The sequence below is a fragment of the Bos grunniens genome, chromosome 22 (assembly GCF_055505025.1).
Source record: "Bos grunniens cultivar Pamir isolate PY7600 chromosome 22, Bosgru_T2T1.0, whole genome shotgun sequence".
Taxonomy (NCBI): domain Eukaryota; kingdom Metazoa; phylum Chordata; class Mammalia; order Artiodactyla; family Bovidae; genus Bos; species Bos grunniens.
In genome coordinates, this window is record NC_141186.1 from 9,863,512 (window position 1) to 9,886,368 (window position 22,857).

A 22,857-nucleotide genomic window follows, 5' to 3' on the forward strand; every position below is an offset into this window, starting at 1 on the left:
TATGAGAAAAGATAGAAAAAGTTAGCCTAATTAAATGAATGTTATTCTTCTTTGGGAAGTTTTCCTTTTTAAGTAAAGGTTAAACTCTGTGAGAAATTGCATTGTTTCATCAAGCTTGTCTATACACTGATAAGATACTGAAACACTGTGTCTTGTTCTATTACATAATCATTGACATTTGTAGTAAGAATGCTGATTGAATTCCCGTTCCCCCTGTTCAGTAGTTATAATTTCTAATTCAGTTTATAGAAAGGAGTTCGTGTGTGTGTGTGTGTGTGTGTGTATGTGTGTGTGTCTGTAACTTACAGTGTGAAGGCAGATCTAGAAGACTGTGTTAAGAACAAGCTCTTAAAGGTTTCCTCTTAATAGATTACTCATCCACCCATTCAGAGGATGCTTAGGTGTCATTCTGTCCAAAAGGAAAGTCAAGTACAATGACCTCTTTCCGTGCAGTCCCAACTGTGTAAATGTAATATATAGCAACTTGGCACAACAATTTCCCCCAAGGAAAGGAGATTTTTTTTTTTCGAACATGAGATGAAAGGAGGAGAATTAGAAATACTTTTTTTTGTGAATTTTCCCTTGAATTCCATATGGCTGGAAGGAGGAGAGAAATGCCTGTCAAAATGCTTTTGGAGAGGAACATTTGAGTTGAAATGCTCAAAAAATAGATCAACATAAGGGTCTTAAATTCTTTAGGCTTCATTTGCTGAAACCTCATACAGCAGATTTATTCTTATTCCAAAACTAGCCAATTCCCAAGGGAAACAATTTCCAATATTTGGGAAATAATTATCTATTCACCAAAGACCAGTACAACTTCATCCTAATTTTTTCCATAGCATTTACTAGCAGTGCACTAATATGGTTGGTATCTTAATCAATATCTTAGCATATATAAACAGGGCTACTGCTGTTGAAATTACTTTTCTATAAAAACTGGAAGGCACATACCTTAATAAATCTGTTTATAATATCTGTTATCAGGAATGGTATCAATAAATAGAACTGAAAGGATGTGGACATCTTCATGACACAGTTTATCCTAGTTATTTATTTGTTGTCTCTTCATTGGGGTTACTAATTGCAGCTGGTAAAAGTTGATTTTCTCTTCTCCAATTTATTGTGGGATGGGGCGTTCATTGCACCAGATCCATAGTTATTCAGTGTCTACATTTCAGAAGCTGAATTGCTGGATACTGTCAGAATAAGCTTTGGCAATTCCATGCAGGCGTGTACAACTATAATTTTGCTTCCCATTAATAACAGCCTAGCAAGGAAGCCCAGAATCAAATGCCTTGCTCTCAGCTGGGGGCAGAACGCCAGAGTGATCTATCTTGGCTGGTGACCTGTGATGTTGGAAAAGTAGGCTCTACATTCACTCAGGAGGGGTGGGCGGTGTTCCGGAAATGTATTCCCATTCCTTCACTATCCCTTTTTTTTTTTTTTTTTTCTTTTGGTAGTGTGTACCTTGAAACAATGGGGGGGGGGGGTGATGAATTACAGATAATAAAAATAGCACCTCTCCAAACAGGAAATGCAGCCCTTTTATTTCTTGGGATGTCAACTCTGCGCCCTGCCCCACGCCCTAGCCTGCAGGGGTTTCTGGGGCACCTCTGTGATTCTCAATCAGCGCCCGGGTGGGCAGCGGGCTGGGCGGGCGCCCACGGGGAGTGGGCGCCGCACAAGAGGACTTGGGGTCCTGCTCAAAGCCGCGAATGTCTGAGAGCGCTGAGGCTTCGGCGGGATTTGGGTGGAGTGAGGTGTTATTGTTGTGGGATATTCTCTGCAGAGTTGGCCTGGAGAGTGAGCCCCGGAGGAAGGGAGTGAGCACGGCTTGGCCAGGTGTCCGCCGCCAGAGTCGGGAGGCGCCCAGGAGAGGTACTTGGGGCTCTGGCCCGGGGCGGGGAGGGATGCGCGCTGGCCGAGAGCGGGGACGCATGGTGGAGGGGCAGGGGGCAACGTGCCAGTTTTCTCTCTGATGAATGGTGTTCACGCGCAGTTCGTGGCTCGGGCGCTTTGTCTCTAGCCCAGGGGCCGGTGGAGTAGACCAGCCAGGGGACGGATGGCACCACCACGCGCTCCGGGCACACTGGGCAGGTGCCCGCGCTCCGGCTCGACCAACTCCGGCTGCGCCTGGTGGCCGAGGCCCGGCCCCCGCAGGCGCCCGACCGCGGCCATCTCCCGGGTGTGGCGGGTCAGAGGCTGGAGTCTGCCGGCTGAGCAGCTGCCACGCCACATGCCACCCGCACTCTGCCGCCAGCCCGGGCGGGGACCGGACACGGCCGGGGCTACGGGGAGGAGCCGGGCGCGTGGGAGGGCAGGGGCGCGCGGAGGTGGGGAGCTGGGCGCGCGGGACCCAGGGACGCCCGAAGCTGGCTGGCTCAGGGAGGGACTGAGAGTGACAGAGCGACGGACAGGTGGGAGCAGTTAGACAACTGGAGGCGCGGAGACCGGCACGCAGAGAGAGGGAGGGAGAGGCAGGGGACGCAGACAGAGGAGGGAGAGGGAGCAGCAGCCTCGCGCGCCCTCCCTGCAGACGCCCTCCTCTGTCCGAGGGAAGCGGCCGGGGGCGCGGAGTGGCAGAACGAGAGAGATGCGGGTGCAGAAGACCGGGAGAAGGTCCCCTCGCTAGTGGGACCAAGAGGCGCGGAGGGACCGCCGCGAGGGGCAGCTCGAAGAGCGGATCGCGGGACGGCGGGAGGCCCGCGGTGGGCTGCCGGACTGAGGGACAGACGGCCAGACAGACAGACGTGCCCGGAACGGACTGGCAGCCAGGAGGCGGGAGCTCGCTCCCTCTCCGCAGCCAGGGGCCGAGAAGGCGGCGGCAGCGCCCCCCGAGCGCATCTGAGCAGCGGGGAGCCGCAGGGACCTCGGGGTCACCGGCCGAAGCCGCTGCTGTGGCCGCAGCCCTGGGTGCCGCAGCCCTGCCGGGAGCCCCGCCGACGCCGCAGAAGGCTCCTTTTATTAGCAGTTAAATAAATCGACCCAAAATAATAACAATAATAAGCCAAAGCAAACAAATACAGCCAAGTCATCCGTGAGAAACAATAATACTAATAAAAGCCACAAACCAAAATCAATCAAGGAACAGAGACGCTGGGGGGACGTCCACTTTTCGGTCAAGGTAAAATAATTTTAAGGTCTTCCGACGTGAACATTGCACGCCTTTTGTCGTTTCTTTCTCTTTTTTTTTTCTCTTCCTTCCTGCCTTGCATCTGTGCTTTTCTTTAAGTCTAGGTTTCTCCTTCCTGTTTGTAGAAAGCTGTTGTTATGTATGTATTGTGTTTTCATGCTTTGTCGGAGGAGGGGTAGACTCCCCCCTCCCCAGAATGAGGCAAAAATGAAAAGCAGGAAGAGAATGGAAAAGAGCAGGTCTCTTCATCAGAGAAGTATACAGTTGATCTTTAAAGGCTTCTCTGTAGAAAGTTGGGAATGTGCATATTTCTTTTGGAAGAGAGCTATGCAAGGGGCAGAAAGTTGTCATCTGTTTGTTGCCCTCAGAGGACTTGAGATCCTGGCTCCCCCAGGGTTTAGAGGAAAGATGTTCAGTCTCATTTTTATGTATCTGAATTCTGTATCATTGCAAACTCCAAATTTAACATCTTCTGCCTCAGGGTTGTAGATGCAGTGGTAGTTGAATGAGACAGGTGTATAGAAAGTTTCCTAGGAAGAGAAATGGATTCTCTGGGTGTTCATGCATGGAAATGGGGCTGGAGTGGATGTGGTTGCTGTCAGTTCAGTATCCTGAAGATACAGGCAAGCACAGAATCTGGGCTGGAAAGACAAAGAAAGAATTGAAAGTTAGAGGGATGGAAGGCTGGTAAGAATCACTTTCACGAGATTGTGTTTGGAGTGCAGATACCCATTTTAATTTGACTTTTTTCAAGTCTGTTGGTATGACACTTCAGCCTCCCCAAATAAAGATGACGATCTCCAAAGTTTAGGCTGAATGTGGACAAGATTTCATTCAAATACTGAAGAAATCCAAATGATCCCCACCTCCTCTTCTTCATCCACTTTGGTGACCAAAATGGCTGTGATTGTTTTGAGAAAACGGAGAAACGGAGCTGACAGGAAATCACTTTTCATTTGGTAAAAGTTAGGAAACCTTTGCCACTTTAAAATAAATGCAGCTACTGCTCGGGTTTTGTCACCACGGGGCTTACATGTCTTCGTAAGGTTTTAGGCAATGTCATTTTCGCAGAGGGCAGTCGTTTGGAAGCCTAGAGCTCTAGCCATGTAGCCGAATAGTCTGGTTATCTTGGCAGTGACTGCCTCTGCTTTTTCCCAATAAGGATCGCATGGGAGATAATAACATTTGCCCTCATCTCAGGTTGACACGGATTTCTAAGGTATGTATGTGTGTTTGATCCTGAATTTCCTTTCTAATAACATTCTTATACTTTGTCACTTGAACAGAATGTTTTTCAAGGCTCCAGAGAGGGAGTTTAGAATATTCTTTAAGGAATACAGTTCCTCCTTGCAAAAGGCTGTTACTACCCTTGCTTATTAATACTATCACTTGGTCTCAAGTAATCTGCTTTAAATACAGTTTTAAGACATTCAGACTGCTCTACAGAGATGTCTTAACTTATCCTCAGTGCTTGTGATTAATATTGTCCAATAAATTCTTGAAATAAGTTGCTTTGGATGAATGTCTATTCAGCAGAGTACTTTTTCAGAGAGGTGTATTTAAAGAAACTTACACACTCCAGAAATGCACCTTGAGCTTCTCTGTGACTTCATTTCACTACATGCTGATTTCTCTTTTACAGTGTTCAGCTCAGACTGAGATAGGTTTGGGTGCACTGCGCTATTAAATTAGTAAATTGCTGGTCTCCCAGTGACTTTCCTTCTTGGATACCAGCTGAGTGTGGTTACCTTGAGAACTGTGGCACTAGCCCCATTAGAGCATGCTCCACTGGGGAGTTCTGTGCGGTCTATTTTTAATGCTATTTAATGAAGGAGTGAGTGCCTCACTCAGCACTACAAGGAGCAGGATGGAAGGCAGAGCTGGGCATGGTGATGGATCCTGGGGAAGGATGTCTGGAAAGGTACAGACTGGCTACAGGAGATGGTAATTTTCATTAGTCCTAATGAATCGCACTGACAGAGGCCAGTTGATTTTAGTGGGAGAATTACCTGTGAATAGTTTGATATGTGTTTTCATCAACCTCTCCAGTAATTCTTAGAAAGAAGATTCAATAATTTGAGTGCCTTAAAACTTCAGGGAAATAGTAACCAGGGAGTTGCTGTGTATATACTATTTTTAATCCAAACTGTCAGGTACTTGGGTGGTAAGACGTGCAGAAGTAATTTCACCTTCCTAAAATATTGTACTGGGGAACGGTTTGGAGCTTGTAAAATGTTCCGGGCATAAAATAACTAAATCCTTCTAAGATAGGCTGATGACCTGAAGCTCTGCCTTGTGAATTTGCTTTTCGTTTTCTTTTATAAACGTGGAGTCTAGACCAAGTATTGTGACAATGAAGTGAAGTAGGAAGTTTTGGCTGAACTTGATAGAATATTTAAGCTGTTTTCCCCCCTTACTTTGAGATAAGCACAACAGATGATGTTACCAAAGGTTAACTATTTCTTAAATGTAGATGGCAGAGGCAGCGCTGGTAATTTTCAGGATTTTATAATGAGGGGGGACATGTCTTAATGTTATAGTGCGTAAGATATACAAAGCCATCTGTCTGCAGTTATTTGCATATGTGCAGAACGCCTGTCTTGAGGTAGGAAGTGAGAATGTTCAATCAGAAAGGTCCCTGTCGTTCACTTTCACATTAACAAAGTACTGCAGTCGGGTTATTTCTTTGTGCAGAGTAAAGCTAATTAGAAAAATGCCTAGATTGTTTCAAAAGTAATAAACACAAGAGAAAGTGAGACGTTTGTATTAAGTGGAGAAATGAGTCATAATTTTTATTAAATGAAGCTGTTAGAACAGTGTCCAAAGTTGTCCTGAATCTTGTCAATTTTTATAAGAAGTAACCCCCACCCCCCCCCAAAAAAAAAAAACAAGAAAAATACATTGCAGAGAGTTAGTATAATTTGCTGCAGTTGCTTCTGTTTTCCACCTTCTACTTTGAGAGAGAGAAAGTAATCTACATTGATTATAGTATTTCTCTTACCAGAGAAATATTATTTGAACCACAGTGCTGCTACTTTTCTCCAGATTCTCTAGGCAATGGGCATTCTCATCTGAATTCAATGTGGATTATATCTGTGCACAAGATCATGATAAACTGCATGAGTGGAGTGTGGAGTGAGTCAGCCGGTGAAGACACAATATACCATATAGCCAGAAGTGGATAGGACTGAAAATCCTCATTACTATGGGGAGATAGTTTGAAGTCCGTAAGCTTGAAAATCGCAAATGAACCCTTTGTATATACGTTAGTTTAATTCAGATCTGCTTCATGACAAGGTTAGGAAAGAATCTGGGGCTTAAAGGTGATGTGGACACTGAAAGCCATCTCTTCAAATGGTAAGTACTGGCATGGTCCTAACTGGTTCCACACAGTGGTGCATGTTGAGAAATTTGTGAATCTCTAATCAGGAAAAGAATTGGCTTCCTCAAAAATGCCTTATGTCACCAGCGAAGTTCTGAACATATTTTAAGTCAGTGATGATGAACTTATCTTATCCGTACTTCCTCTCTTTAGGCAAACGACCTTCATTTTTTTTTTTAAATCGGTGCTTCCAGAGTCTTTACATTTCTGACTTTGCTTTCTTTCTTTTATTTTTCATTCTAACATTGAAAGTTAAATATGCTTAATGATTTCAAACAGTTATAGAAGTCACTGCTGAATGACTGTTGAAGGTAGAAAAAGAACATTAACAAGACTTATCTGTGACTGGATTTGTTTTTCTCAGGCTATCTTTGCTTCTGAGGTTGGTTTCATTTAATATATATTTATGCCAAATGCTAATAAATTGATTTTTTCAGTAGATCAGAGTCTTATAATCTAAATTAATTTTGCTCATCTTGGATTAAACTTGGCTCTGGATGTTCAAAGTTATGTATTATTTGTATTTACATCACAGCCCTTTCATTTCTATGAGGATGAAATGGGAGCTGAGATACACAGTATTTAAACTGCATACATTAGTATCATCTGCTTGATCAAAAATCAAGTCCTTGAGACAGAGTTTCAAGTTTACTCTGCAGTTTTTAATGTTTGGCAGCAGTGTTAGCTTGTGGTTTCAGAATCCTCTGTAATCTGGTGATATTGTGTTTTTGTAAGTCATGAAATGCCCATCTAGCATTTTGAAGGCACCTTTCTCTAAAATTACTGGGAGGTATCTGTGCCCTGGGAAATAGCTGCGCAGGTAAAACAAAACATGTATTGAAATCATTCCATCGGGACAATGGAGGAGAAATTGAAAAAACAAAAGGAACTGACTTGCAATACACCAAACTGACTCTACCTTCAAACTGAGTCCTTAGCATCATGTTATGCTCTTCCCTTGCCGCCAGCAGTGATCTTCACATCGGCAGGTGGAAGGACTGGTAACCATGGTCTGCAGCCACAGTAGATCAACATTTTAAATTCCTCTACATAGTTTTCTTGAGAAAATTTCTCCTGGCAGTTTTTTATAACCCCTACCTAATATACAATGTCCATGCCAAAGGTTATATGAGATTTTTTAAAGTTCTGTGACCAAGTGATATCTATTAGGATAAAATTGCATCTGTGACTTATTTAAAGGCCAAAGAATTCACCCAGAATTATCTCACTCAAGGTACAAGGTCATAATTATCCCTCAGTCATAAGTTCATACAACATTTTTAAAGTATTAATATGTTACAATTGTTTCTTTTATCTAGCAGCAGAAAATATTTCATTTTCTTCAGGTAAAGGAAAGAGGGTCCCACTAGTGATTAGCCCTTTAAGAAACAGGCCTTTAATCAATTTATTACATTTCACACCATTTTAAAATGGTGCAATTCTTACATTAAAAATGTGTTGTGGATAACACACAAAATATTAAGATTTTGTTGACAACTTCACTTCTGTGAATAGTAACATTGGTTTTAATATAAGTAAAAATGAAATTTGGTTTCAGTTGAAGGGAAGGATTTAAGATTTTTAACAGGAAAACAACTGCGTCACATTTTATTTCAAATATTTAGGCAAATTTTGTAGAGATTTCTGTGGTTACGCAGCATGTGATTCTATGCAGAATCACTTAATGTAATATACAGTCTTTTTTTTCTGCAAGTTTTTTTCACTGCGACATATTCACAAAGCTAATCTACCTAAATAAACCCAGATCAACCTCCTGATAGGAAGGACCCACACAAGATAGGAAATTAGCGTTTGTGATAAAGACTTCCAAAAGAACTCTGTGACTTTTCAGCCTAAGATGGATGGATGTAGTGCTGGAATTTTTAATAATGGATACACATTCTTTAACATTTCCTTTATTGTCAGTTGCTTCTTTATCATGCACTAAACGTGATCAGAGTGAGGATCATCTCTAGGGAAATGCAAACCAGAGGAATGATCTCACATATTTTGCAGATTTTCTTCCAGTTGTCAAGATCCAATACTCACTTTAGGACCATCTAATCCACAGCATCATACCTTAAAGGGAAAACTAAAAATGCATGTTGACATAATTTGATCTGGTTGCAATGGAAAATCGCCAATAATTGAGGTAAACTGTTTCCACATCTTCAGAAAACAACAGAACATCAATTTCTAAAAGTTTTACGATCTTCCAAGTCCAAATATGATATGCCTTGACATGGAAATTAGAAGGCCCAGCTGTCATCTGATTGTTCCGTCGTCTGAGTTGCTTTCAGGTGATTTCATCACCATCACATAGAAAAATCCAGCCATGGGTCGGCAGAGAATGAAGGAGGGACATGGCAACTCTCTGAAATTCAGGGACTATGCATAAATGTTTGACTTTTTCTTGCTCATAAACTCAATGGGCAAATAAAAAGCTATTGTGTTAATTTTGCAGTTTTTTTATACCTTTCTAAAGCCACCAGCTAAAATCCCCACATGAAGTTCTAATATTTATTGTTAAGAAAATATCCACACTCTTCATTGGCAGGTTTTTCTTAGCATTTTGCTGGTTAATATGTATACCACTCTGATGGAAATCCCAGGGCTGCTGTCATCTGACTTAATTTAATCATCAAAGAGCTGTTAGAAAATAAGTAGATGCCATGTGAATATGTGACAGAATCAAGACTTCAGCATTGTTTACAGGCTTCAAACACTCGATTCTTTAAAATGCAATTTTTAAAAATGAGTGTCAAAAGATCTTCTTGTTATAAATATAGCATTTATTTTTTTAGAGAAAGAAGATTAAGGTTTATACTCAGATGACCACTCTTTTAAGTCAACGAAGCACACAGTTATGTTGAAATTGCTATTGAACTCTGCCAAATTCATTCATGGTCAGGACATTGCAGTCATATCTGTGATCCTATTTCTTTTATCCAGCTTATGGGAATAATGGCACTAACACTTTTAAGTTATACAGCTTTATATTTATTTTAAATTTACTTAGATATACTAGCACTGTAAGAATTTTAGGAAATTATCAAACAAATGGCATGGCACTAAAGACGAATTTAGAAATCCCACTGGAAACAACTAGTTGGTATTAATGGTTTGTCTTTTTATTTTCACTTCGGTGCTTATTTAACTTCGTTCAGCATTTATTTCATATTTCCTTTGTGAAGATTAAAATCTTTCTCTAACCCTGAAATTTCCACATAATCATGGGTAGAGTTTGGGAAAGATGAAATGATACAGCATGCCATCATGATGTGAGTCCATGCTGTTGCTATCTGCTTAAGCTCCGTGAAGCACCCTTAACAACTGGACTCCTTCATTTTTAATTACTATTATAATTATCAACTTCATCTGGAAATACATGTGGCTTTGTTTTTAGTGTTTTTTTTTTTTTTTTCAGCATGAAGAGGTGGGAGAGTGTATTTAGTTAAGAGAGTTTATATGTGAAAAATGTATTCATATCGTAAGACATGGATGTAAATATCTGTCCAAGAGGGATATCATTTCACAGTGATAACGATCGCAATGTCTGCATGATTTGTCAGATATGATGCAGGAAGCTATAGATAAGGAGACCTTTTGAACTCAGAGGAGCTTTGGATCCCTTATCAGGTTAAAACTAAAGGAGAGGTGTGGGCTAGAGGATGCTGGAACTCATCAGAGAGCAGGCGGGGAATTGCTGTGTGCTCATGATGACGGACTGTACCACTGAGATACGGGCCTCCATGGGATTCTGCAGATCAGAGAAACGTGAAAAATCTGGATTAAAAGAAAAGGTCCGGAAAACAAAGTCTAAATGTGGTGGTGCACCTAAATCTCACTTCTCCAAAGCTTAGCTCTGTAAATATGCAATTTACCACCTGAGCAACCCGTCCTGGGGTTTACCTTCTGGGTCTAAGTAAATAACTGAAAAAATGTGTCCACAGCCAAGACTCTCAACCCCTCTCTGCTTCCTAGTTTCCTCAAGACTGTAGTAACACCAGTTCAGTCACAAACAAATGCCCATCATGTGACCATAGCGATTTCGTTCATTCCTCCTTGCTTCAGTGTTTCATGTAGCATATGGGACACCTGAGGCCTGCTTGGCAAGACTGAAGCAGAAACAAAGTCCCTGGTACCTTGGTATTATTCACTAAAAGGAAATCATCACCTTTTCATATAAAAAATGTTGAAAGAGAGATTTAACCTGATTACATGGAATGAGAAAAACTTCCTCTTAAGCATTTTGTGTGTCTGTGTTTTAGCAATTTAGAGTACATCTCTTTTCTGTTTCCACCTTGTAACCATTTTTACTGGTTGGAATTGGAAACTAGCTTACTCTGTCTGTGCCTAGAGAGAGATTTTTCTAGGCGCAATATTTTTTGTGAGCCTAGAAAATATCGACAGCCAAGCAGAGGTAGTAACTAATCTAGGAGGTGGGCCTTGTATGAGGATAGGAATGCTTAGTAAGGTCATTCTCTCCTGTCAGTCTCTAGGGGCAGAGATGGACCTACTGAGAGTTGTCTGGAAAGTGAAAGGAGAAGACTTCTCTAAAACTTTTTAATTGAGTAATTTTCACCATCCAAAAGGGGTGGCCGAAGAGCCAGGTCATTATTGAATGCGAAGGAACTGAAATGGATCCAGGAAGGAGTTACCTTGCATCCTGCGCTGAGGAGTGCGACCAGGAGCAGCAACTCTGGGGTGGCAGGGGAGGTGGAAACATTTCCCAGCATCCTCTCGGAAGTTAAGGCAAGCAGAGCAGTGGGCTTGCTGCTGGGCTCTCTGGCGCCCCCTCTGGCGGCTTTGGTTTCCTGTCTCCAAGCCTTGAGAAAGCTGTTCGGAGTGCGCCGCTGATAATGGCCTCAGACTCTAAAGTATCTTCAGTTAATGTTGCTGAAATGAATCATTTCAGCCCTTACATGAAAATGGTCAGAGGGTGATGTCTGTCATAATTGGGTTTTAATCAGTTGGTCCCCATCAGAAAATGGAGAACCATGAAAGGTGTTCCGTAGAGAGGCTGAGCTGTGCAAAGCAGTTAATTCATCAGACAACCACACTTTTTAAAAATCATAATTAAACATCAGCCATTCTTCTGAGGGGACTTCCCTAGTGGCACAGTGGTAAAGAACCCACCTGCCAATGCAGGAGACACAGGAGATGCAGGTTCTATTCCTGGGTCAGGAAGATCCCCTGGATAAGGAAATGGCAACCCATTCTAGCATTCTTGCCTGGAGAATCCCATGGACAGAGGAGCCTGGTAGACTCTAGTCCAAAGGGTCACAGAGTCAGACACGACTGAACACACACACACACACACACACACTGTTCAGAGAAATAGTACCATCAGAAAAATGTTCCAATGAAATTTCTCAGAAGGTACCTGAGAATCCATTTATAAACCTTCAATATTCTAATAAGTGCTAGAACAAAAAATTAGGAAAGGTTAGAGAGTATATCGGAGAAAGCAATGGCAACCCACCCCAGTACTCTTGCCTGGAAAATCCCATGGACAGAGGAGCCTGGTAGGCTACAGTCCATGGGGTCGCGAAAAGTTGGACAGGACTGATCGACTTCACTTTCACTTTTCACTTTCACTCATTGGACAAGGAAATGGCAACCCACTCCAGTGTTCTTGCCTGGAGAATCCCAGGGACGACGGAGCCTGGTGGGCTGCCGTCTATGGGGTCGCACAGAGTTGGACACGACTGAAGCGACTTAGCAGCAGCAGCAGCAGAGAGTATATCGGAGAAGGCAATGGGAAGCCACTCCAGTATTCTTGCCTAGAAAATCCCATGGATGGAGGAGCCTGGTAGGCTGCAGTCCATGGGGTCGCTACGAAGTCGGACGCAACTGAGCGACTTGACTTTCACTTTTCACTTTCACGCATTGAAGAAGGAAATGGCAACCCACTCCAGTGTTCCTGCCTGGAGGATCCCAGGGATGGGGAAGCCTGGTGGGCTGCCGTCTATGTGGTCCCACTGAGTCGGACGCAACTGAAGCGACTTAGCAGCAGCAGCAGAGAGTATATACAGCATTATATATATATATATATATATATATATATATATATATATATATATATATATATATTGCGTTGGCCAAAAAGTTTGAATTTTTCTGTAAGATATTCCAAATGAAAATTTTGGCCAACCCAATATGTATTATATATACTATATATATATATATATACACACACACACACATGCACATATATATATCTACACTAATATAGTATGTAGGTGTGTGTATATGTATATATATATATAGTGTATGTATGTATGTTCTAGAATCAGCATAATATATATGCTTAAATGCTATCCATTTGGCATTAAGCAAAAAATGAATTTATCTCAAAAGTATACAGGTACAGGCAAACCTCAGTGATATTGGGGGTTCATTTCCAGACCACCTCAATAAAGCTACCATTGCAATAAAGCATGTCACATGAAATTTTTTTGGTTCCCAGTGTGCAGTTGTATCCTGTCTTTAAAAAAACCAATGTAAATCTTAAATGTTTTATTACTAAAAGAGACTTAACAACCCTCATCTGAGCCTTCAGCAAGTTGTCAAGCATCTTTTTAGAAGAGTTGCATCAAAGATCACTGATCACAGATCACTTTTATAACAAATATCATGATAAAGAAAATGCTGGAAATATTAGAATTACTAAAATGTGACACAGAGACAGGAAGTGAACGAACGCGCTTGGGGAAAATGGCACCAATAGACCCCCTGGATGAAGTGGTGCCATAAACCTTTAATTTGGAAAAAATAAAAAGACAATAACTACAAACAGCAATCAAGTGCCATGAAACAAGCCCTGTGTGTATTTCCCAGTGTGTTTTTTTTTCACTGTCCTTAGCTGTTCTTGTTTGCACATGTCAGCTATTTAATAGGCTTGTGGAATTAAAAATTGACCTTTATATTGTTGATGGCTTCTATTTTTCAGGATTAAAATCAGCTCTAAGTAAAGTTTTAACTGTGTTTTTCCCGTAAAAGTTTCAGCCTAAGTGGATCTGACATTCATCTTTCTGAAAAAGAGAACAAAGAGATGCCCTTATATGTAGAATTATAACTTCACTAGAAATGATTTTGGCTCTTACAAAGAAGCTTCTCCTTTAGATCTCAAGCAGTGACTCAGGCTTTTATGGAGATAGCAAGGTCCCTAAAACATCAGTCGTTTAAACTGAATACCTAGATCACTTTTCCATCTATGTGAAAGGAAGTCATAGTTAACACTCAGTTAATGTGGTCTTGGGAGAGAAGATGAGGCAAGTGCACAAACAATTTCCCAATTGCTGACACACAGAGCTGGAAATAATGCCTGTTTACTGGAGATGTGCCTTTGGAGGGATTAACGTTGGTGAAGGTTATCCAGGGTGTGGGGAAGAAATTCACTCCTCTGAAGAACTGGGCAAGTAGCAGTGATGGATGAAGGCAGGGGAGGAGGAATGAAGAGAATACTGAAAAGTTGGGTTTCCTTAACCTTTCTTCCTGCCTTAAGGAGAGTTGCCCTACCCTCCCTATTATATGAAAGCAGGGAACGGATTGATGAGGGTTAACTGGCAAACCGGAGAAGGCGATGGCACCCCACTCCAGTACTCTCCCCTGGAAAATCCCATGGATGGAGGAGCCTGGTAGGCTGCAGTCCATGAGGTCACTAAGAGTTGGACATGACTGAGCGACTTCACTTTCACCTTTCACTTTCATGATTGGAGAAGGAAATGGCAACCCACTCGTGTTCTTGCCTGGAGAATCCCAGGGACGGGGGAGCCTAGTGGGCTGCCATCTATGGGGTCGCACAGAGTCGGACACGACTGATGTGACTTAGCAGCAGCAGCAGCAACTGGCAAACCAGTTAATCTGCTTGGGACCAGAGAACTGAATTCAGGTCTTACCCCTCTCTTTCCAAACAGTCTAGTCCTAAAGGGTGGGATCTGATTGAGTAAGAGTAGAGTGAATTGCTTTCTTAATTTAACCTCTACGTTTTAGGGTATGCTGAGCGTGGTTCTGATGGAAGAAACGTCTGCATACCTTTCTGACTTGACAAAGCAAAGCAAAACCTGGTACCTTAATTTCGAAAGATGAGAACGTTCTGTCTTCTTTGAGGCTATGGCAGGCTTTAGGAAGATGTAGAAAGCAAGAGAGTCTGCCACAACCGGCATTTTCAACAGGAAACCAGAAAAATATCTTCTGGACCACACTGTGTCAAAGTAGGGGACTTTCCATGGGAGCTGAATGGAAGAGACAGAGTTCTTGTGTGAGAGTCAGCAAGATCTGTCTGTTGCATCAGATGTCATACTCACTCATTTAGTTGTTCATTTTTCGTTTTCAAATATTTATTGAAAATAAATATTTTTTGTCAGGTCTCAAGCTAAATATTTGGGAAATTTGCTCTGTAGCATTTTGTAGGCATTTAGGAGAGAGACATGCACTAGAACCCTTTAAATAATGAATTGAATGAGAGCATAAGGAAACTCCAAAATGGATAAATGGAGAATATCTTGGATGATAAACAATACGAATTAATTTGACAAATCAGAAAAATCAATTTTTAACCCATAAATTTCATTGAGGAAATTGACAAAAAGTACACCTCGAGAGTGGAGACCATATTGTTTCCAGAAAGCAAACAAGGAAGAATTAACAGCGCTAATGGGGGAAAGTTCTGTTGATGGTAATAGAGCACAGACTGAAACCATGAAAGCAGGAATTGGGAAGTTCTCTCACAAGAGAAAGACAAGCTGATTGTGACAAATGTATATGGAACTGGAATAAGCCATTTGGTTTCCTTTGTTGAATTTATAAAAATCACACATTTACACTGTTCCTAGAGCTGCAAGCAACTCATGCAAATATCATTGTTACGAACTGCAGAGTTCAAATTCATATCAGATCAAGCTAACGTATCTGTTTAGATTTAAGAAGAAAGTTTTTCTGAAAGCAAATGATTTTTTGAATTTGTTGTTATATTCTACATTGTGTGTTTGAAAAAGGAGACTGAAATAGTTTCAGAATATTATAAATATCCTTGGTAGATTAAAAAATAATGCCTGTGATGAGATGGAGATGGGATTACAAACGGTTCTGGGAAACTTTAGGAGGAAAAGCTTTGATCTGTAAGTTACTTGAAGGATAATTTCTCTTAAGAATGTATTTTTTTCCATTGGCTGAGACAGAGTTAAAGATTCAGGTATTTGGAAGCAGAGGGACATCTGGATACATTGTCCTAAGACCTGCACCATGTGAAAAATTCTTGCCCTCAGACACTAAGAAAGAATTTACTTTTAGAAGTCACCCATAAAGCATAAAAATTACACCAGATGATTTCTAAAATCTCTTCCAGTATTCAGTGTCTATTACTGAATGATTTGGGAGAGTATAATATTTGTGAATCAATTTCATATTGAATTGCCCATAAATTTTGGTCATACTTTCTTCTCTTAGCCTTTCAAGGAAGAACTAATGCTACAGAATGGGTGAAATGATTAGAAGGTTGTCATTCTTCTAGCACGTAGCTAACTTATCATGAATAGAATAGTTAAGAGTGACAGCTTTACACTGACGTGTGTAAAGTAGCTGGTGGGAAGCTGTTGTACAGCACAGGGAGCTCAGCTCGGTGCTCTGTGAAGACCTAGGGGGTGGAATGGGGGTGGGGTGGCAGGGAGGTCCAAGAGGGAGGGGATGTGTGTGTGTGTGAGTGTGTGTGTATATATATATATCTGTGTCTCCATCTGTCTATACACACGGCTGATTTACTTCACTGTACAGCAGAAACTAGCACAACATTGTAAAGCAATTAAGAGAATATGCGTTCCCAGAGCTGGGTTCAGATTCCCATCTGCAACTTGCTAGTAAGTCTTTCAAGCTTTCCTAAACCTCAGCTTCTTCGTCTCTAAAATGGGCTTGTAGGCATTAAAGATGGTGTCTGTGCTTTTCCAATTCATAGTATTCATTTATTCCCTGGTGGCTCGTATTTTCAGTTTGCTTTGTCCTTGTCACTATCTTTGCTTGATTCCATAGGCCTCACACACACACAAAAAAGCACCCCCTTGAGACCCTCCCAGTCTTGAGCGTGTTTTCTTGACATGGCAGTTACCTTGGGTATCTTGTTCATGCATAAAGGGACTCCAGTTTCAGTCCACTCATACAGTACATGGTATGCACTTTCAAGCCAGTGGTTTGGTGACAAAAGGCCATCTGGGAATCTCTAAAATCCAGATGCTTTCTAGAAGATACTCCTTTGCACAGACAGCAGGGTTTGACATTTTAGAAGCTTAGATGGACGGTAGGCATCTTGAAAAAGAGATGTGGGCATGGGTGGTTTAGAATTCCACATATACACAGAATTTCACACAATATTTCATTCTCTGTTAATGGCATCTCACAGGGGATAAGGTTGTGGCTCGATGCTGCTTTACAAAGAATGTTAACTAGGGGTTTTTCTGTATTTGTCTAGAAGTGACATAGTTTAGTCTTAGCATCCTTCTGGGGCCATTTGGGGCTTTAAGAACCAGGGCTGATTTCAGGTAATACTGTGGTTGACTTAGAATTTGTACATTTGTACACTTTGCAGATAATACCAATGGCTATACCCAGCAGAAGGCCATGTGTATAATCAGAGATGCGCCCAATGAGTCTAGCAAGAGAAGAGAGCTCTGAAATGGATTTTTCTAAAATCACTAGAAAACATTACCTCATTGTTTTGATCTGCCTGTGGAAATAGATTGGTTTGGATGTTTTAAGAAAGGATGAGGAGATATCGCTTGTTTCATTGTTTATACATCAGATCCTTGGGCTTAAGCAGGAATCAGAGGGTGTGTACTGTCAGTGATGAATTTCACAGCAGTGAGACAGACCCAGATCTGAGAACTCGAAATGACTGGTAGACGGTGCTTCCTAGTAGACTGATAGGTGGTCTTCCCAGTGACCTGACCAGATGTGTTGGGGGAAAGTCAACTTCTGGGGTATTCTTGATGAAGTACATAAATACAGCAAGGAAATTTTAAATGAAAGAGAAACGATTTTTTTTTTTTAATGTTTTTAGGGAAGCTACTGAATAGCCATTTGTGGAGGAAATCTGTGCTTATTTTTGTATTGATTAGGTCATTAGGGGCATTCGTTCGGCCTTGCAGGAGTTATTTTACGTGGATAGCACCGTCTGCTCTCTGTATTACTGTGTTTCTTCAGGCAGAATTTCTTTTTCATATAGAGGTACAAGATTTCTGTGGCCCTGCCTGTGGCATTTGCTGAAGCCACAGTGAGAGTGATGAGGAAAAGTCAGTATAATTCTACTGATTCTGAATTTACCTTTGGATCATTTTTTTGAAACGTTTAACTTTATGTTGGAGTTGAGCCTGTAAGATTAACAACGCTTTGAAAGTTTCAGGTGCGCAGCAGAAGGATTCATCCATGCATATACATGTATCCATTTCCCCCCAACTCCCCTCCCATCCAGGCTGCCACATAACAGTAAGCTGAGCTCCTGGTGCTATTCAGTAGGACCTTGTTGGTTAACCTTTGGATCATTTTTGATCAGAAGCTATTTGTGGCTTTATTATTTTGGAAAACAGTCCTCTCACGTGGTGCAAAGGTAAAGAATCTGCCTGCCAGTGCAAGAGACACAAGAGATGAGGGTTCGATCCCAGGGTCAGGAAGATCCCCTGGAGGAGAAAACAGCAACCCACTCCAGTACTCTTGCCTGGAAAATTCCATGCACAGAGAAGCCTGGTGGGATACAGTCCATGGGGTCTCAAAGAGTCAGACATTGAGCACACACCTCTACCTTTTTTAACCTTTATTTTGGAGAAAGATTTTGTTTCATTGTTTTTCAGTGTTAATGTTCAGTCAGTTCAGTCACTCGGTCGTGTCTGACTCTTTGTGACCCCACGGACTGCAGCATGCCAGGCTTCCCTGTCCATCACCAACTCCTGGAGCTTGTTCAAACTCACATCCATCAAGTTGGTGATGCCATCCAACCATCATAAATGTTATCATATATTTATGAACTACCTCGCTTGTAAAAGAGAGGGACTTGCACGACCACATGATGTCACACCCATCAGCTCTTGGTCTTGATCACAGCATGGGATACTTCTGTTGTATCATACTTGGGGATTCCTGTTGCAGGGGAAAAGAAAGAGGTATATTTAATTCTTCTTTTATTTTTTTTCTTTTGTGATAAGACTCACACTGTGATGTGCAATAGCCATGTGGAACACAGAGAATTCTGTCTAATCTAGGCATCAGGAATTAAGAAACGGGATATAGAGGGATAATGGAAAGGTATATATGAAGCCATGACAAAGAAGGGCATGGAAATTAACTTCTGACCTGGTATAGAGTGGGTGGAACTTTATGTGTCTCAAATCTGTACTTGTGGCTGCCATCTGGGCAAGAATGAGCACCTAGCTCATAAATCCACCTGTCATTGGGACAGTTTCTCCTGGTGTGATGGATAGGCAATAGGTTTGAAGTCAAGGTGACCTAAGTTTGAATTCTGTCCCCGCCTGTCACTGACCTAATCAAGTCAGTTAACTGTTGTGAACGTTCATTTTCTTAATTGGCAACAAAACTCCCTTCATGAAGGATCACATGCGAAATATTTGCCACAAAAGAGAAATGTTGTCTCTCTCTGACTTCCTCCTGCAAGGTCTGACTATTAATTCATTAAAACGTTGAAACCTCTATGAGCACATGTAATGAATGACACATCAATACCTGTTATAAAAATGCTATAAAGTTTGAGTCACAAATATCATCTGTCCACAGATGACTGAAAAAAAGATAAATTGATTTTGGTGGATGGTGGGATTCTTTTGTGTTGGCTTTTATAAGATGTTTACGATACATATCACGCAGTTAAGGAAAAGAATAGTGGGGGGGGGAAACGACACCACATCTAGCCTGTATCTTTACTCACCACCCAGCTCAATCTGAAACCATGTTATTGATGTAAGAGACGCAATGGTTCATGTATGTGGGTTGCTCAGTGGCTCAGTCACGTCTTAGTCTTTGCAACCCCACAGACTGTAGCTCACCAGGCTCCTCTGTCCATGGGATTCTCCAGACAAGAATACTGGAGTGGGCTGCCATTTCCTTCTCCAGGGGATCTTCCCGACCCAGGGTACAAAACCACGTCTCCTGCATCTCCTGCATTGGCAAATGAATTCTTTACCTCTGCACCACCTGGGAAACCCAATGGTTCATACTTAAATATAAATAGATGCCCAAGGATAATTGGTTAAGGAACAAAATATTAATTAAAACATTTTAGTAAATAGATCCTGGTTTTGAAGATAGTAAAGTGATAAGTGGAGTTTCAAGAAAAAAAAATTGCCTTTCCACTTTCTCTTCTCATGGATTCATGAGGTTTGGGCTTTTCTTTCTTTCTTTTTCCGCCATGTGGCGTGTGGGATGTTAGTTCCCCGGCCTGAGATTGAACCCGTGCCCCCAGCATTGGCAGCATGGAGTCGTAATTCTGTGGACTGCCAGGGAAGTCCTGGTTTGAGCTTTCAAATGCATGTTTGATGCTACACTTGTGATTCTTTATAGTTCAGGTATATTGCCTTGTTCTTCAAATATGTGTTCTGAGCCATCTGTCAGTCAGCTTGGGAAAAAGTTTAGTTATCCTCTGTGTTCTGTCCTTTGTTCTGCCTGAAGTGATACCAGGTAGATAAACCTGCTTTAAGTCTGCCGGCCAACACACCCTTCTGCAGTTTCCGAATATTGAAGATGAAGTGATCAGTTCTACTAGTATTTTTCCCCTGAGATTATCTTCTGGAAAACCTGTGTTGGAATGAGCCAGTGTGAGCTTTTTTCATGGATGGTTTGGCCTCAGTTTGTCTTCTAGCAAGCCAGCCCTAGACACCTGGAACACAGGCTCATCCATCCCTTCCTGAGCTTTCATGTGTCTGCGTAAAGGGTGACGGTTGTTTTTGGCAGATGTACAGGATCAAAGGGGTCCCTTTATCCTGTTACCCTTCAGGGGTCGGTTGTTCAGATACAGGAAGTGGTAAGGTTAACAGCAGTTTCAGTCCTCCCCGAAATAAAAGTTAGTGTAGTAGGTCTAATAAACCCTACTTATTAGCTATTTGTTGAAGGTAGTGGGTTTGTTAACATATTTGTACAGATGTATTTAAGGATTATGTTTACTTTGGGGGCTTCCCTGGTGGCTCATATGGTAAAGAATCTGCCTGCAACGTAGGAGACCAGGGTTCAATCCCCGGGCCAGGAAGATCCTCTGGAGAAGGAAATGGCAACCCACTCGAGTATTTGTGCCTGGAAAGTTCCATGAACAGAGGAGCCTGGAGGCTACAGTACATGGGATTGCAAAGAGCTGGAAACACCTAAGCAACCACCAGTTCACTTTGTTACTTATGCTTTAATTTTAGTAATTAAATGCTATAATTGATATATATGTTTATATAGATGCATATATATTAAATTTTGTAACATAATAAATTATATATTATATACACATATATATATCAATTTGGAATCCTGTTATATTACAGAAATAGTAATCCCTATTTTTGTGAGATCTGTGATGAGGGGACCTAAGTTGGCTGCTTTTCCACTTCATTTCCCTTCTGAATTCATTTATCTCACTGCCGATGAACAATATCCCACTAAGGATAGGGTTACAGAACAGAGCCAGGGAAGAGAGGAAACTTGCATTTGCCCTGCTCTCTACCCATCAGAACTGATAAAATGACAAGACGGAAAGAGAAGGTAAGATGATGTGTTCATTGTTTCAACTGAGGAGTTAGGGATTTCTGCACAACTTAGGTTTTGATTCCAGAGCTCTGCCCCCGGTGACCAAAAATGAACTACACCAGCTGTCTCGTAAATGTCAGTGGGTGATCTAGGACTCATGTTTTTAACACAATGAACCATCTTATCTTTAAGTGGCTCCTGCTACAGAAGGAAGTACTTGTGAGTAAGTGAGTAAGTATGTCATCTCAAGAGGAAGTCTCAGACCGTGGCATTCTTGTCTGTACTGCACAGGCTTGTTGATCACTAAAGCAGTGCCTCTGAAACCTACATGAGCATCAGAAATTACCCGGAGAGATTCTTCAAATAGAGACCTCTGGACCCCAGTGCCAGAGTTTCTGATTTCAGCAGATCTGACGTGAGGCCCTGCGTATTTGCATTTCTAACAAGCTTCCAGTTGATGCTCATGCTGCTGGCTCACGGACCACCATTTGAGAACCGCTGATCTGAAACGTAAAACTTTTTATCAGAATGTAGAACTTGTATGACTGATGTTCTCTAATCTGAAATAGTAAAGGAACACTGTAAAATTTCAAAACAAATCTCAGAATTGATTTATCCTGATTTTAAAATTATTTTTAAAACATTAAGCATCTTAAAAGAAGAGATGAGGATGACAAATTCCACTAGACAGAAACAGTTAGGAGCCTCTGTTTCAGATGGTTTTGGGAAGAGGCAGGTTTTCCCATGAGGATGTGTTCCAAGAGTCTCCAGGATAGGATCTAAACTCCATGGAGATAGAATAATCCCAAATTCACAAGATTGGGTATTCTAAGGAGCCGGAAAAGCTTAAATTTAAAAAATTGGTGATGTTAAAATTATAAACACAGAAACATGTAGATAAAAGTCTAGAGTAGCCTTATTTATAATTGTCCCAAACCAGAAGTAATCCAAACGTGTTTCAGAAAGTGACTGGATAAAATATGGTGCATCCATACGATGGAATGGAATATCACTCAGCAGTACTGCAAGAAGGAGCAGACTGGCTGGATCTCAAGGGCGTTAAGCTGAGTGGATGAATCGGGTCTCTAAGCATCAGAGACTTTATAACCCCATTTTTGTAACATCTCAACATGATCCAATTATAGTGACAGAGGAGGACAGACCAGTGAATGCAGGAGCTATATCGATGGGGCGAGGCCGGGGGGCTGTGATTGGAAAGAGAAGGCATGAGGCAGTGTTTTGGGTGATCAAACTGTTCTGTAGCTTGGTCGTGGTGGTGATTACACACACATATACAGGTGTTAAGCTTCATGGAACTACACAGCCCTCTGCTCCCAACAAGTCAAATTTATTATAATTTTTAAGTGAAGAAAACTAAAATCATAATAGTGCTGTCTTTCATTTATACCAAGTAACTGGATTTGTGCCATTATATCAGGTAAAAGTACCAATGTATTTAAAGAAATACAAAAGCTGTATTTCAAGCAAAGCAAAAAAGAAAAGCATGATCTTCATGAAAACGGATCTTCATAAATGGTTAAGGTCATTTGCTGCAGGCAGGGATTCTAGGGAAAATTTGGAAGTAGAAAAAATTCTGCCTGACATAGTCTTGACC

General features: G+C 41.5%; 1 protein-coding gene across 9 annotated transcripts in view; it reads left to right on the forward strand.

Annotated features, from left to right (window-relative positions):
• Positions 1 to 1,578: 1,578 nt before the first annotated feature.
• Positions 1,579 to 22,857, forward strand: part of ARPP21 (cAMP regulated phosphoprotein 21) — a 162,764-nt gene continuing 141,485 nt past the window's right edge. For 3 of the 9 annotated variants that reach the window (XM_086365766.1, XM_086365780.1, XM_086365782.1), the window contains exon 1: positions 2,347 to 3,127. The gene's annotated coding sequence lies outside the window, so the exon portion shown is untranslated. Of the gene's footprint in view, positions 1,882 to 2,346; positions 3,128 to 4,197; positions 4,356 to 4,989; positions 5,081 to 22,857 lie in introns of those variants that run through there. The other 6 variants (XM_086365772.1, XM_086365775.1, XM_086365785.1 and 3 more) reach the window with 5 other exon arrangements.